The sequence below is a fragment of the Dreissena polymorpha genome, chromosome 12 (assembly GCF_020536995.1).
Source record: "Dreissena polymorpha isolate Duluth1 chromosome 12, UMN_Dpol_1.0, whole genome shotgun sequence".
NCBI classification, from domain to species: Eukaryota; Metazoa; Mollusca; class Bivalvia; order Myida; family Dreissenidae; genus Dreissena; species Dreissena polymorpha.
Window position 1 is genome coordinate 73,611,208 of NC_068366.1, and position 15,661 is coordinate 73,626,868.

A 15,661-nucleotide genomic window follows, 5' to 3' on the forward strand; every position below is an offset into this window, starting at 1 on the left:
TTATTTAAGCATATGTTCATTTTTGTGACCCCTGGGGCAAGGTCAAATTTGTTCCTAGGGGCATAATTTGAACAAACTAAGTAGAGAACTATTAGATGTTACTACCTACCGAATTTGTTAGAAATAGGCCCAATGGTTATGGACAAGAAGATTTTTATAGTTTGCACAAAATGGGCCCGATATAAGCATATGTTCAATTTTGTGACCCCTGGGGAACGGTCAAATTTGATCCCAGGGGCTTAATTTGAACAAACTTGGTAGAGGACTATAAGATGTCATTACATACCAAATTTGGAAGCCCTATGCCATACGATTTTTTGACCCCCCAGGGCAGGGTCAAATTTGACCCCAGGGGCATAATTTGAACAAACTTGGTAGAGGACTATTAGATGTCACTACATACCAAATTTGGTAGCTCTAGGCCCAATGGTTATGGACGAGAAGATTTTTAAAGTTTTCACAAAATAGGCCTTATATAAGCAAATTTTCATTTTTTTGACCTCCCAGGACAGGGTCAAATTTGACCCCAGGGGCATAATTTGAACAAACTTGGTAGAGGACTATAAGATGTCACTACATACCAAATTTGGTAGCCCTTGACCCAATGGTTATGGACAAGAAGAGTTTTAAAGTTTTCACAAAATAGGCCTTATATAAGCAAATGTTCAATTTTTTACCCCCCGGGGCAGGGTCAAATTTGACCCCAGGGGCATAATTTGAACAAACTTGATATAGGACTATAAGATGTCACTACATACAAAATTTGGTAGCCCTAGGCCCAATGGTTATGGACAAGAAGATTTTTAAAGTTTGCACAAAATAGGCCTTATATAAGAAAATTTTCAATTTTTTAAACCCCCGGGGCAGGGTCAAATTTGACCCCAGGGGCATAATGTGAACAAACTTGGTAGAGGACTATAAGATATCACTACATGGCAAATTTGGTAGCCCTAGACCCAATGATAATGGACAAGAAGATTTTTAAAGTTTGCAGAAAATAGGCCTTACATAAGCAAATTTTCAATTTTTTAACCCCCTGGGGCAGGGTCAAATTTGACCCCAGGGGCATAATTTGAACAAACTTGGTAGAGGACAATAAGATGTCACTACATACCAAATTTGGTAGCCCTATGCCATACGGTTATGGACAAGAAGATTTTTAAAGTTTGCACAAATAGGCCTTATATAAGCAAATTTTCAATGTTTTGACCCCAGGGGCAGGGTCAAATTTAACCCCATGGGCATCATTTGAACAAACTTGGTAGAGGACTATAAGATATCACTACATAGCAAATTTGGTAGCCCTAGGCCCAATGGTTACGGACAAGAAGATTTTTAAAGTTTGCACAAAATAGGCCTTATATAAGCAAATTTTCAATTTTTTGACCCCCCGGGGCAGGGTCAAATTTGACCCCAGGGGCATAATTTGAACAAACTTGGTAGAGGACTATAAGATGTCAATACATACCAAATTTGGTAGCCCTAGGCCTAATGGTTATGGACAAGAAGATTTATAAAGTTTGAACTAAGAGCCTTATATAAGCAAATTTTCAATTTTTTGAATCCCCGGGGCAGGGTCAAATTTGACCCCAGGGGCATAATTTGAACAAATTTGAAAGAGGTTCACCACAGGAACATTCCTGAGAAATTTCATCAGATTTGGACCAGTAGTTTAGGAGAAGAAGATGTTTAAAGAAAAAGTTAACGCACGCACGCACGCACACACGACGGACACAGGACCATGACATAAGCCCCGCTGGCCTTTGGCCAGTGGAGCTAAAAACAATTTAATTTCTTTATTAACATGAACATTTAATTATATGATTCAATTACAACCATACTCAATTTCATGCAAACACTATAAAGCAACTACCATGTACATGTAGTGTTCAGTTATTACTCTTTTGACAGGTGAATTTTATCACTTGTAACCCTGTCAATTTTATCTGGAATTGTATCAGTAACATCTTACAAAAATCTAAAAAACTACCCAAGATAAAGTTACATCACATGACAACTTAATGTTAATGTTAAAATAATGTTAACTATTAGGGAGAAGTAAATCTGCCAAAATTGAATTTGACAATTTATCCAATGGAAAAGCAATAAATACTTTAAGTTATGACACATGTATCCCATTTCCATAAATTTGCCAAAGCTTTTAATAATAATTCAGATTATTAACTGTCAAATTTGGCAGAAGGAGGAAGATGTTCTTGCAAAAAGGAACATTAGAGTATTGACTTGAACAATTTCTCCTTCAAAACATTTTTATATTTATACACATTTGCAAATGAGAGTATAATTTGAGAAGATTGAACAACTGGTGGGGCAATTGTTCTGCTAGGATTCACAACCAGATGGGAATGGATAAGTGACATAGAATACTTCTAAAACAAATATGTGGCCATTAATCGTGCTGCACTTAAAGAGTAGGTGTTGAAACTATAAAAGGATGCTTTTAACCCTTTACCACTTAGATATGTATTTTGACGCATTTGTTAAGTCTCTTAGAATGTTATATTTAATTGAAGACCTTTCTTACTAGATTCAAGTTTTAAAGGCTTCATTTACAACCCTTAGATACTGATGAGCAGTAAACAGCATAAAACCTGAACAGACTGCGAGTTACTCGCAGGCTATTCTGGTTTAAGCCATTTTCACTTTGCATCTGAGTGGGAAAGGGTTAACAGACAAATGTAAGAAAATGTAAACACAATGTTTTCCATATCCTACTTAAAACAATAATCCACCCATCCCCATTTTTTTTCCACACTTTCATAATTATGTTGTTGATTTTTGCTTAACAGTTGTTTGTCTTTCTTATCTTAGTAACCTTTCTTTATCCTCCCATATATTCCTCCTTCTATTTCTTGTGCCAATGTCCTCATGCATCCATCCTCCGACTTTATACTACTTGTTTATTTTCCCTGTTTTGTCATACGATTTTTCTCAAATCCCCCCACATCATTCATCTTCAGTATGGCTCTCTGGTTAGTGCTGTGGTCAGTTCACATGCCTCCCACCTACTTGACTGGGGTTAAATCCCTGATCTCTGCACATGTTGGTTGGTGGTAACCATATCAATCAGGTTGGGTTTCCTCTGGTTTCCCCCCACAGCATAAGACCACAGCTAAATTGCATATCTATCAGCAAAACAAAAAATTGCTGGAAATTTGAGCTTTAATTCCAAAACTCGTCCCACCTTTTGTAAGTATTGTAAATGTATTAGGTAGGAGTGGTAACTAATGCAGCCTTTGGCGTGGAAGGACCATAAAACTTGAAAACGCACATCTTTAGCATACAGTTCCCCCCACCGGGCATCTTGCCTGTGTCACAATTCTTGCCATTTCTTCTCTCTCAACAATAACCGTTTCCTATTGTGTTACTTTCAATATTGATCTTTAATGCCTAATTATATTTATAATAATAATAATTGAGTCTCTTCCTTTACATTTCTTTTTCCTAAATTCCCTTACCTCCACAATTCCTTTAATCATCCTTTCATACTCTTCTGCATTCTTCCTTACCAACAAATAGTTTGTTTTTTATTTCTTGTTTTCTTCTTTTTTTCCTTATTTACAACTCCATTCTTCCACTACCTTATTCACTACAACTGCTCATATACAAAATAAGTTAAACTTACATACCATATTATTACTTTTACATTATATGAGCCGCCTTCTTGGAAAACTGGGCTTAATGCTTGTAAATACCCTTTACCACTTAGATACGTATGTTGACGCATTTGTGGTCCTTAATAGAAAGTTAAATTAACAAGACTATTGTCAAGCAATATAAGTCCCCTACCGGCTCCACCATTGTCAGAAATTCCACCATTTTCAGAATTTTTGTCCCCTACTGGTTTCACCGGAGGGGACTTATGGTTTGTGCTCCGTCTGTCTGTCAGTCCGTCCGTCCGTCCGTCACACTTTTCTGGATCCTGCGATAACTTTCAAAGTTCTGAATATTTTTTCATGAAACTTACCGTAAAACATGGATAGATAGCAATATGGACATTATGCACGTCATTTCATTTCGTTTCGTTCTTACGTCAAAAATTGTGGTTGCTATGGCAACCAATTTATTTTTTTTTAATCTGAAAATGGTGGAATTTCTGACAATGGTGGAGCTGGTAGGGGACAATATTGCTTGACAATAGCCTTGTTTATATATATATTTGTTGCCATAGCAACCAGAATTTTTGACGTAGGAACAAAATGAAATGACGTGCATAATGTCCATATTGCCATCTATCCATGTTGCAAGTTTCATGAAAAAATATTAAAAACTTTGAAAGTTATCGCAGGATCCAGAAAACCACAATTTTCAGCAGTATTTCTAGTCTATTTGTTGCCATAGCAACCAGAATTTTTGACGAAGGAACAAAATGAAATGACGTGCATAATGTCCATATTGCTATCTATCCATGTTTTACGGTAAGTTTCATGAAAAAATATAAAGAACTTTGAAAGTTATCGCAGGATCCAAAAAAGTGTGACAGACAGACAGACAGACGGAGCGCAAACCATAAGTCCCCTCTGGTGAAACCAGTAGGGGACTAACAAGACTATTGCCAAGCAATATAGTCCCCTACCGGCTTCACCATTGTCAGAAATTCCACCATTATCAGATTTTTTTAAATTACTTGTTGCCATAGCAACCAGAATTTTTGACGTAGGAACAAAATGAAATGACATGCGTAATGTCCATATTGCCATCTATCCATGTTTCAAGTTTCATGAAAAAAATATTAAGAACTTTTAAAGTTATCGCAGGATCCAGAAAACCACCATTTTCAGCAGTATTTTTAGTCTATTTGTTGCCATAGCAACCAGAAATTTTGACGTAGGACTAAAATGAAATGACTTCCATAATGTCCATATTGCCATCTATCCATGTTTCAAGTTCATGAAAAAATATTAAGAACTTTTAAAGTTATCGCAGGATCCAGAAAAGTGTGACTGACTGACGGACTGACAGACTGACAGACAGACAGACAGAGCGCAAAACTTAAGTCCCCTCCGGTGAAACCGATAGGGGACAATTAAAGGCCTTTCTTACTATATTCAAAGTTTAATAGTTTTATTTCCAACCATAAGAAACTGAGCAGCAAACAGCATAAAACCTGAACAGACTGCGAGTAACTCGCAGGCTGTTCTGGTTTTATGCTGTTTGCACAAAGCATTTTTACTTTGCTTTTAAGTGGGAAAGGGTTAAAGTGTTGTCAAAACTTTCTTCGTAAATGGAGGTTTTTGCTAAAGAGCCTTGCTTTAAGAGAAAAATATAATCAATGTGAAAAGTGCCATCCCTTAAAATAAGCCTGTGTGGACTTCGCAGGTCAATCTGGGACAACACTTTACACACATGCATTCAGCCATGTTTCGCAGAATGCGTCTCATATACATATATATTTCACATCCATTGCCTGCCTTAACAAGTGAACATGAACAAAATCATTGTCTTACATCTCATACAACATACACTAACACATAAAATCTATCAAAGAAACCAATTTCTGTCAGTTTCAGCTCAAGGAAAACAAATCATGAACTATCATCCTCAATGTTCTTCTTTTAGGTGCGCTCTTAGAAAACCAAGCTCAATACATGTGCGTAAACCAATAAAACTTGTGCAGAGGGCACAGGATAATCAGGGACACACTTAATGCCTGGACTGGATTTTCATTTAGAAGAGACACCCTTTACAATAAATATTCCATAAAAGATGAAAGTTTTAGCCCTGGTCTGCACAGGCTAATCTGGGGCAGACCAATTGTCTCAGAGCATGGCTCATATATATTTAGCTGAAGCACAATTAACTGCCTTTCATATAATGAACAAAATTCCAACATAGTTCTCATTGGTATTTGAAAACAGGGCTACATAGAAATATGAAGACTATTGATAATGCAATTTCGATGATTTAATTATTGTGTGCCATAGCCCATTTCTCAAGCATCTCAATTTATCATTTGTTGGAAAGACTACCTATACGACACATCTTTTTGCCTGTTAGCAAAAAAATTAGTTCTAAATGAGTTTTTTCCTTGCATTCATAATTATGTTAAGGACTATCAAAATATCTTATAAATCCTCATATTTATTATTATCTTACCTATTACTTTATACCAGCAAAATAAAAAATAAAAACATCATAAAATGAAACAAGGCTATCGTCAAGCAATATGGTCCCCTACCAGCTCCACCATTGTCAGAAATTCCACCATTGTCAGATGGTTTTTTTTTTTGGGGGGGGGGGGGGGGTTTGGTGCCATAGCATCCAGAATTTTTGACGTAGGAACAAAATGAAATAATGTCCATATTGCCATCTATCCATGTTTCAAGTTTCATGAAAAACTATTAAGAACTTTTAAAGTTATCGCAGGATCCAGAAAAGTGTGACAGACTGACGGACTGATGGACAGACGGACACACAGATCGAAAACCATAAGTCCCCTCCAGTGAAACCAGTAGGGGACAAATAAAACATGAACTTCAAACAGTGAAAATATTTTTTACTCCACAAAACTTTATGGTTTTCCAAATTTGAAAAAAAAAATCATATACCTGTGATTGTTTAAAATAGTGTAAACATACATTATACATAATGATTTTCATGTGCTCACTTTTTAAAAACTAAACTTTTCTTTAAGAAACAAAACTATTCATGTGTATACAAAATTTCCTTCATCTGTACCAGAAGGAGAGTAGCCATATAATACAAGTCATTTTTTATGAAAGAAACCAATCTTCAAAAAATGAGAAGCAACAATATGTAGTAGACAAGACACACATATCCACAACAAACAAACAAAAGGAACAAAACAGGGGTCACTGCCATTGAATAATCAATCAAGGTATTGGAGGTTTTAACTGGTTTGAAAGAGCGTCAAACACCATTCTTGGCCCAGACTTAGTAATCAAATATTTAAGTGAACAAAATTAACCTGACATAGCATCATGATTCCAATTTAATAGCAATAACATAGAATGCATTTCAATTTAATTATCATATAAGTACTCAATTGTTACAAAACAACCAAAGCACAAGACCACATACTTCAATATTGAAAAGCTAATATCTGACATTGTTTAACATTAAAATGATCCTGTTGAAATTCAGGGAAAAAATGCAATAACATTGTAAAAAGCCAAATTACAAAGCTTGGATGTGTATCTTCAGCAATATAAAAAGTTGAAGTGATAATTGTTTCCATGTAACGTTTCCATCCCAATAAAAAATAAAATAACATAACATAAACCAATATTCAAACAATGCTTCATTAACAATTTGAGTAGTGTATAATGGACATGTGCTAACAAAATTGCAGGTCAGAAAATTAAGGACCTGATAAACATTATGATGAAGAATAATGGCCTATTGTACAGAAGGGTGGGAGGTCCCACATAGCCCCAGTGTAATAGGCTGTTAATTAGCCACTCTGCCCAGCTCATTATCATTAACAGAATTCTTGGGCCCATTAACTTCACCCAGATAGGGTCACTTAATGTGCACATTGGAATGAAATGCATATGAACATATAGTTCTTGTATTTGGCATGAACTCATCAATTATTTGTAATTGCTAATGAATGAACTTATTCCGGATAGCAGGAGTTTTTACTTGTATTGGTATGTCCACAAAATGCAATAACTAGCAATATAAGCAGTGTTCTTGCAGACAATGCTCTATGATATTATGTCTTTTTATGCTCCTCGAAATAAAATTTCGGCGGAGCGTATAGTTGCCAGTTTGTCCTTCCGTACGTCACACTTTTGTTACAGTTTCTCATAGCGTCTTCACTATTTTACCGATCTCTTACATATTTGGCATGTAGGTAACTTGCATGGACCTCTACCTTTTGATGAGGTTTGAGGTCACTGGGGTCAAGGTCACCGAGGCTAATAATAGATATTCTGTCACACCTTTGTTACAGTTTCTTATAGCGCCTTCACTGTTTTACCGCTCTCTTACATATTTGGCATGTAGGTACCTTGCATGGACCTCTACCTTTTGATGAGGTTTGAGGTCACTGGGTTCAAGGTCAAGGTCACCAAGGCTAATAATAATAGATTTTCTGTCACTTTTTTGTTACAGTTTCTCAGCGCCTTCAATACTTTACCGATCTCTTTCATATTTGGCATGAAGGTACCTTGCATGGACCTCTACCTTTTGGTGACATTTGAGATCACTGGGGTCAAGGTCACTGAGGCTAATAATAGATTTTCTGTCACACGTTTGTTACAGTTTCTCATAGCGCCTTCAATACTTTACCTATCTCTTTCATATTTGGCATGTAGGTACCTTGCATGGACCTCTACCTTTTGATGAGGTTTGAGGTCACTGGGTTCAAGGTCAAGGTCACCCAGGCTAATAATAGATTTCTGTCACACTTTTTTTACAGTTTTTTATAGCGCCTTCAATACTTTACCGATCTCTTTCATATTTGGCATGTAGGTACCTTGCATAAACCTCTACCTTTGGATGAGGTTTGAGGTCACTGGGGTCAAGGTGAAGGTCACCGAGGCTAATAATAGATTTTTTTAGGTGGTTATTAAACACATCGATTGACAAAGTGTATCATCGGGGAGCATCCATCAGTTTCACTGATATTCTTGTTTTTCATAGTCATCTAAGCCAGGTTTTCACCTAAGTTGAAGTTAAATAAGAGCCAGAAAAATGTTGGAGAAATTTTCCGCCAGTAGGCCCATTAACATTAAATGAATTGTTCGCATTGGTTGTAATACCTTTACTGCAAATCTTTTGCATTGACTTCAAAAATGGTTAAATTTCATTAACAACTGGTTGGCAATCTTTGTTGAGTAGTATAGCATATTAAATAACCATCTTTGATATTATAATATTTCAGATGATTTAATAATGTGAAGTATGTTTTATGCCAAAATCCACTTTATTCCCATGAAATCAAGTTTGGGTTTAACCAAACAACAATCATGTTGCAATGACACCTGCACTGAACATGGGACTATTTGAGAAATTATCACATTATAGCACAATATATATAAATAATAATAAAAACTGTTGCTTGTGGGTGTGAAATTTTGATATAACATGTAAAAAGCAGAAAGAGCCTTTGAAATCAGAATATGAATCAGTGTTTACAATGACTTTAAACATTGAATTTCACAAAGACTGTAAAACCTTATCCCTTGGCTTAAGTTGAGCAATAATTAATTGTTGGGTTATCTAGTTTTTATTCACATTCTTTATGTAGTTAAAATCGACTGAAAATTAACCCAGCACATTGTGGTTTGCCGGTACAAATAATAATGCAAACATTTAACCACACAATTAATTTGTTTTCATACTGTTTTGTTAAAAAAAATAATACTGAAGTTTTAAGCAGAACATTTTTAGTATAAATAGTGCTAGCACATCACTTAGTCGTACCATAGGTATGCTTAAAAAGAACTGCTGAAAAGCTGCACAGTTTAACAAAACAGTTCAATATTCACAAAAAAATCACCACTCTTTCCGATTTATTTCGCAGAAATATGCTATTTCTAATGTTTGTTGTTTTTTTCAAAGTATTTATTTTACAGATGGACCACATTTTTTTTATGTAACTCAACAAAACATTTTTATTCTGACTTTAATTCAATATTCAATTATTCAATTTATGGCTTTGCTATTATCATCATAAGAAAAACATATATTTAAAAGAGTAACATGTTGAGATACAACAATGTGTTCAGAGACAATTAAAATGCAATTACTGCGCAGCCTATTTCACAAGCCCTTCATGTCACCTGTCGATCATTATCAAAGCTTGTTCTGATTGCATCAGCACCCATTTTCATTGAAGCAACAATTCAAACATTAATGACACTCAGGACTACATTTTCTACATTGTATGAGTTATACAATAATTATTTAAACAAACTGCGAAACAAAATGCGAAACAATATGATCCTCGCCTAATGTGCTAAAACCAGTGTGCAACAAATTTATCATGAATCTAATCATCTAATCTCCCTTAATATCTTTCCCCCTCGCTTAGTAATATTGTTAAGATGTTATCTACCCATATATCATTGTACAATACCAATAAAGATATGGACCTTCCAATGTCATGCCTGGCCTATCACACAGACAGGCAATATTTGGCAGAGAAAGCTTGGTGGGCACTCTCTCTGGGTATTTTTATGGCCGAAAGTAAGTGTCAATTTGTTGTAACAGATACAACAATTGCCAAAATTGCTGCATTGACTGATCTCAGTTTACAATGAAGCGAGCATTTGTTTTCAATTTTCAGCAGCCTAACATACAATTGCCATGAAATGAAATAGCAAATTTGGATGGCTGTTGTGAAGGTGTGAGACCTTGGTGTGAAGTGGCCGAAATGATTTGTGCGAGTGTTACCACATGGAAAATCAAGGGCAAGTGGTTAGGGTGGTGATGAAAGGGCGCTGGTATTTCTTTCATCACCTCAAGAGCTAATGGACAAAGCCTCCAAAAAACAATCATTGTTAAATGTTTTCAACTAAGAACAAGATGACTTCCTTGTGACTCCTCTAACTGGTCATGCAGCCAAAATTTACCCGTATATAAAGTCAGTTATCTTCTTTACACATATGAGGCGCATCATGTGAAAATTGGGTCTTGTGCCATTTGTGGCAAGGGTAGCTTCTGACCAATATGCGCATTCTAGTAAGGAGATACCCTGAGCGATATAAAGTCATACACGGCTTAGCAGTCTCATAATTGGAAATGGTAGCTCCTAGCTGCTGACCAGCCAATGCGCAGGATGGTCAGCAGCTAATGAAGGTGACCCATTTTTGCATGAAGCGGGTCAAATCATAAGAGGAATAGAAAAAACTTTCTATCTTCTTAATATAAACATATGAGAACTAGATATGTTTGATCTATAACAATTCATGTTCGCTTGCCATTTTTATCTACATCATATTTCTTATAATAAAATTGTTAAAATTTAAACTCTAAAACTGACCCTTTAATCCCATGGTACTTGATGATTCAGCATTATGGAGGTAAAACAGACCTATTATGTTGGATAGTCATTTAAATAAAGTTATCTCTTTTAGGGCCAGCCTCACATACACTTATATTAAATTAATATACAAAATCATCCATTTAAAATTGTATTTACCTGCCCAATTTAACTCAAACAATAATTGTATTCTATTCGCGCAAAAATGTATAACAAAAACTTATTTGATTTTGTATTTTCTTAAAAAAGCAAGGTGGACCAACAAAATACTTTCCTTTCACAGATTCACATCAACTAAAAGCATTCATTAAATTGGCAACTTGATCATCATACCAGTAATTTATTTTACATTAACTAAAAAAGGACCCATCAAGAATCAAACAAGCATCTATATAATGTATCTGATTGAGATATGTTATGCAGATGCAACTGTTTAACACTAAATCATCAGCTGTGGTAATAACACTATTGACAACTGACACAATCAGCAGTTGCTCATAATTTCATAATTACATGCCTACCCAACCATCTTAAACAAACACACTTATTTCATGAATAAATGCAACCACTGGGCTGGTCATGATCTACAGATAAACATAAATGAGGTGAGATAGGATCAGTAAATCCCATGAAACCTGCAGCTGTCACACAAGCACCTGATCCTCATAGCAATTGGTCCCTGGAGTGGTGTACCCTTGATGTAATCAATGATGTCATCAACAAGATGCTACACAAGATAGGGCTGCATATTCACACAGCAGCCATGACACTAACAATCAGTGAATGTTAGCCACAGCAAAGTACCCTGAATTCAAAGACAGGAAGGGATTATGCAAATGGTCTTATTATGGTCATACAAGGATTATTTTGAATGTGATGAAGAGCCAATAGATTCTAATGATTGATAAAAGTAGTAATTATAACCAGATGTTCATACTTAGCCAGCTGTTTTGTTCAGTTATTGTTTAAAAACCTTAGGTAATGCATTAAAATGGCAGGTAGTTATGAACACATTTATCACAGTTAATAGCATACATTAAATAACTAAAGTACTGCCTGTTTTAATTTCTAAAAAACACACCATCAAACACAACAATGCGTATGTGTGATATCGTATAAAGTCTCCAATTTCAAAGAAGCTGACTACTGTACATACAACATTAATGCACATTTGGTAGTTTCTCTTCCCATTTCAAGTACAACATTGCTTCTGTTCTACATATTTCACAATAATTGAGCATTTCACAAAGATTTCAAACAACTATGACTCACTTCTCGGCCAATAAAGTATGTGTTTGTTGAAAGTACAGACAAACAAAATGAGATGCATATGTTATGCAAATTGATAAATAAAGCACTTGGAAGAAAAACTTACCCAAAGAAAGCACAAACCATCAAAGGCCTATTTGTGCAGATCTGCATCAAACATTTTTAGAGGACATAAACAGGGCTTTCCACAGGCCATTTAACGATCCCTCGCGGGGGCGCTTGAATTTCGAAATCAGGGTCCCCTGGGCGCTTGCAATTTTCCGATCAGTGTATTTTTTAGTAAAAAAAGTGGAGATTGTCAAACAAAATCAAGGTTTCTCTATCAGTGTATCAATATTCCCTGTTTTAAAAGAGCACTTGGTACCTACTTTCACAAGAAATCGCCATAAACACCACATGGGGTAATGGATAATACACTGATAAGACGCGCGTATCGATTATTCTAGCAACATTACACAGTCATTTAAATGCTGACAAGGATGTATCAGGTAACTTTCCAGTCGTCAAACTGTGATGTTCATCGTCCGATCGGTTACGCGATTGCTTATGAGGGCGGGGTTAACTAGCGACCATTATTTTTGATTGATGTCTGGCACGAAGTAAGAGTTTATCGCAGCTTGATTAGCAAGAAGTTAAACCATTTACGTAATATAAAACCGGTAACTAGTACAGTACAGTACATTAAAGACGGTTTCGGGCATCATCATCACAGCTTTTTACTGCAAACAAGTGTTACCTATGACTCATAATTAATACGAGAAATTAATTGCAAGTGGTAAACAATTAATTACTTATAGCGAGTAAGTTGTGCAAATAACTCCCGGGTACAATTATGTGATAACAATTTTATTCCAGTACATGTATATTTCATCATGTCCATTTATAGAACTGATTTACCTCGTTTTTCTGACATTAATTTGACATGTTATGCGCTCTAACAAATTTTCGTTGAATTAATTACGCACACTTGTAAATGTTTCGTCCGATAATCGATACTTAGAAGACTGATGATGGCAACCGGCCGTAATCCTCGTGGACAACGTGAATTTCATGCATAATATCGTCAAAACATTTATTCGACTCGTAAAGTGTTTAAACAAATGATCGTTGAATTCATAACGCAACTGTTAATATTTGTTGACATCTCTGACTCAAATGGGAATAATTAAATTTGTAATCCGAAACCCATTCCGTAGGTCAATGTTAACGCGTTACCGCAACGTTAAAATATTTTTGCTTCAAATTAGCAGTGCAAATTTATTTTTTGTCGAATCTTTTTCTCAATTAAAAAGGGCACGAAAATTATGCAGCATGTACAACATCGCGTCATGTGTATTGTGCGTGTATTGAGCGTTTTAATAAGCACACAACACGTCAGGGGATTGACACATGTTCAGAGGCAATATTTCATCAAATCTATAAACAGTCACTTAAAATTTATTTGATACTATAGAAAAATGGCAAGGTTTGTGTTAAAGAAATAATTGAGAGCTTTTATCATAAATATTTACCAGAAAGTGATTTATAAAAACGGAATAACGGGATTATCGGGTAATAAATAGAAACTTGAAAAGTAGAAAGTATACAGTAATAGAGTTGGGTTGAAACGGATGTATTGGGGAATTGTTCGAGTCGGGATTTTCCTATCTGTGCGGGAAAGTTTTAAAACAATTAAACAATATAAAAAAAATATTTTTTTTATTTAAATTACTTGGGGATTTTCTTGAAGAGTCATAGCGCACCAAATGACGTCTTTTGACGCTGTTTTTCTTTGAGTTATGACGCACCACAGAACGTCAATTAACACGTTAAATTTAAAAAAAAATCATAGTCGGGAGGGGACACCCCTCCCGAACCACCCCTAGCAGCCCCGGGGCGCCTGACAAAAATCCTGTGGAAAGCACTGATACATAACTAATATGATCAGTAAAGTGATCTTGATGTGATAAAATGGTAACGAAATTATTACAACAGTAAACTGGAATATTAAGCTACACAAAATTTAAAAACTTTAATAGTCAAGAATGAGTCTATAGGCAGACGTTCATGGTGGATCAAGTATACTCCATCTACTGCCTCATGGTGGGGTACAATAACAATTTGAAGTTATGATTACATTTTCTCATATACTGTTTCATAGAAATCATGTTTAAACACTGTATTATGTGAATTGGGAATAAGAAATCAAACTGGGAATGGACATCATTTTGGTGATTTTCTCAAACAAAACTATTCATTTCATGATCTACATTTATTTTTGTAATATATTATCTATAATTTAAGCTTAATAAGCAATTTTCCATGACTTTGTCATTAAAAGTGATTGTATTTTTATCATTTAAAGTGTATTTTTAAACCCTGTCCATGCGCGGCATGGACACAGTTTCATTTCATGAGGATTTTTTGTTAAATTAATAAAAAATCTAGTTTTGAAGTAAAATCAATTTAAATGATGCTATTATATATGTATCTGTTTTAATTATAATTTGTCAAAGTAGATAAATACAACATATAAACCTGCATATTATGCACTTTTGATAAAACATAATTTATTCCCAAATTGATGTCTTATTCCCAATTCACATAATACAGTGTTTTTAGCTTAACCATATAGGGAAAGCAAAAGATTCAGCAATAGATGTAATATAAGGTAACAGAATCTTTACAGGAAGAACACAATTGACGGATTGTTCAGTCCATTAATATACAACAGGACAACCAGAACAACATTTTCCCCAAAAGTGATCTATTATCCTGATACAAAATACTTCAAAGCCAACAATACATGAATGAGAGGGATACTCCATCTGACAATTACCCAGAATGCTTTACAGCCGTTGTTAGGCATTTTCTGCCATAGACATGGTCAGCTACAAATTAGTCAGCTTTGGAACATGGACAGAACTTGTTAGAATGAATGACAAGTAATATGAGAAATCTCTCTGCTTACTAAAATCCTCTGCTGATTGGACTGGTAATCCTGTCCTACTGGCCCAGTGTTGGGGCGGGTGTGAACGGGTGTAAATTAAAAACCTGCAGGGGTTTTAGAGGGTGGATGCTACAGGCTGATGGCTGTTCTCTGTTTGCATTTCATAGCATACCTGAAATCAATAAAAATAATGTATAGAGACTCTAATTCATAAACATTTACATGCAAGGGTTTGTCTGTTTGATTATAACAATAATGTGCTGTATTTTAAGGTGCCGTGAAATTGTAGTCAGTGACACTTTCAACATGTATAATGACTGATTTCAGTAGTTTTTGTACAACTCTGGTCAGGAGCTACCCTGTCTTCTTATGATACCATGAAACCCTGCATAACTTTATTGCGGGTTAGGAAGCTCTTGACCCGCAAGTTGGTCTTGAGCCACAATTGCTGCATATGTATGACATAAGACCCATTTTTGCATGGGGCG

The 15,661-nt window shown here is 35.4% G+C and overlaps 1 protein-coding gene across 1 annotated transcript in view; it reads right to left on the reverse strand.

Annotated features, from left to right (window-relative positions):
- LOC127853093 (roundabout homolog 1-like) overlaps positions 1–15,340 on the reverse strand; it is a 117,505-nt gene extending 102,165 nt beyond the window's left edge. The window contains exon 1 of the mRNA XM_052387293.1: positions 15,195–15,340. The gene's annotated coding sequence lies outside the window, so the exon portion shown is untranslated. The remainder of the gene's footprint in view (positions 1–15,194) is intronic.
- Between the last annotated feature and the right edge of the window lie 321 nt (positions 15,341–15,661).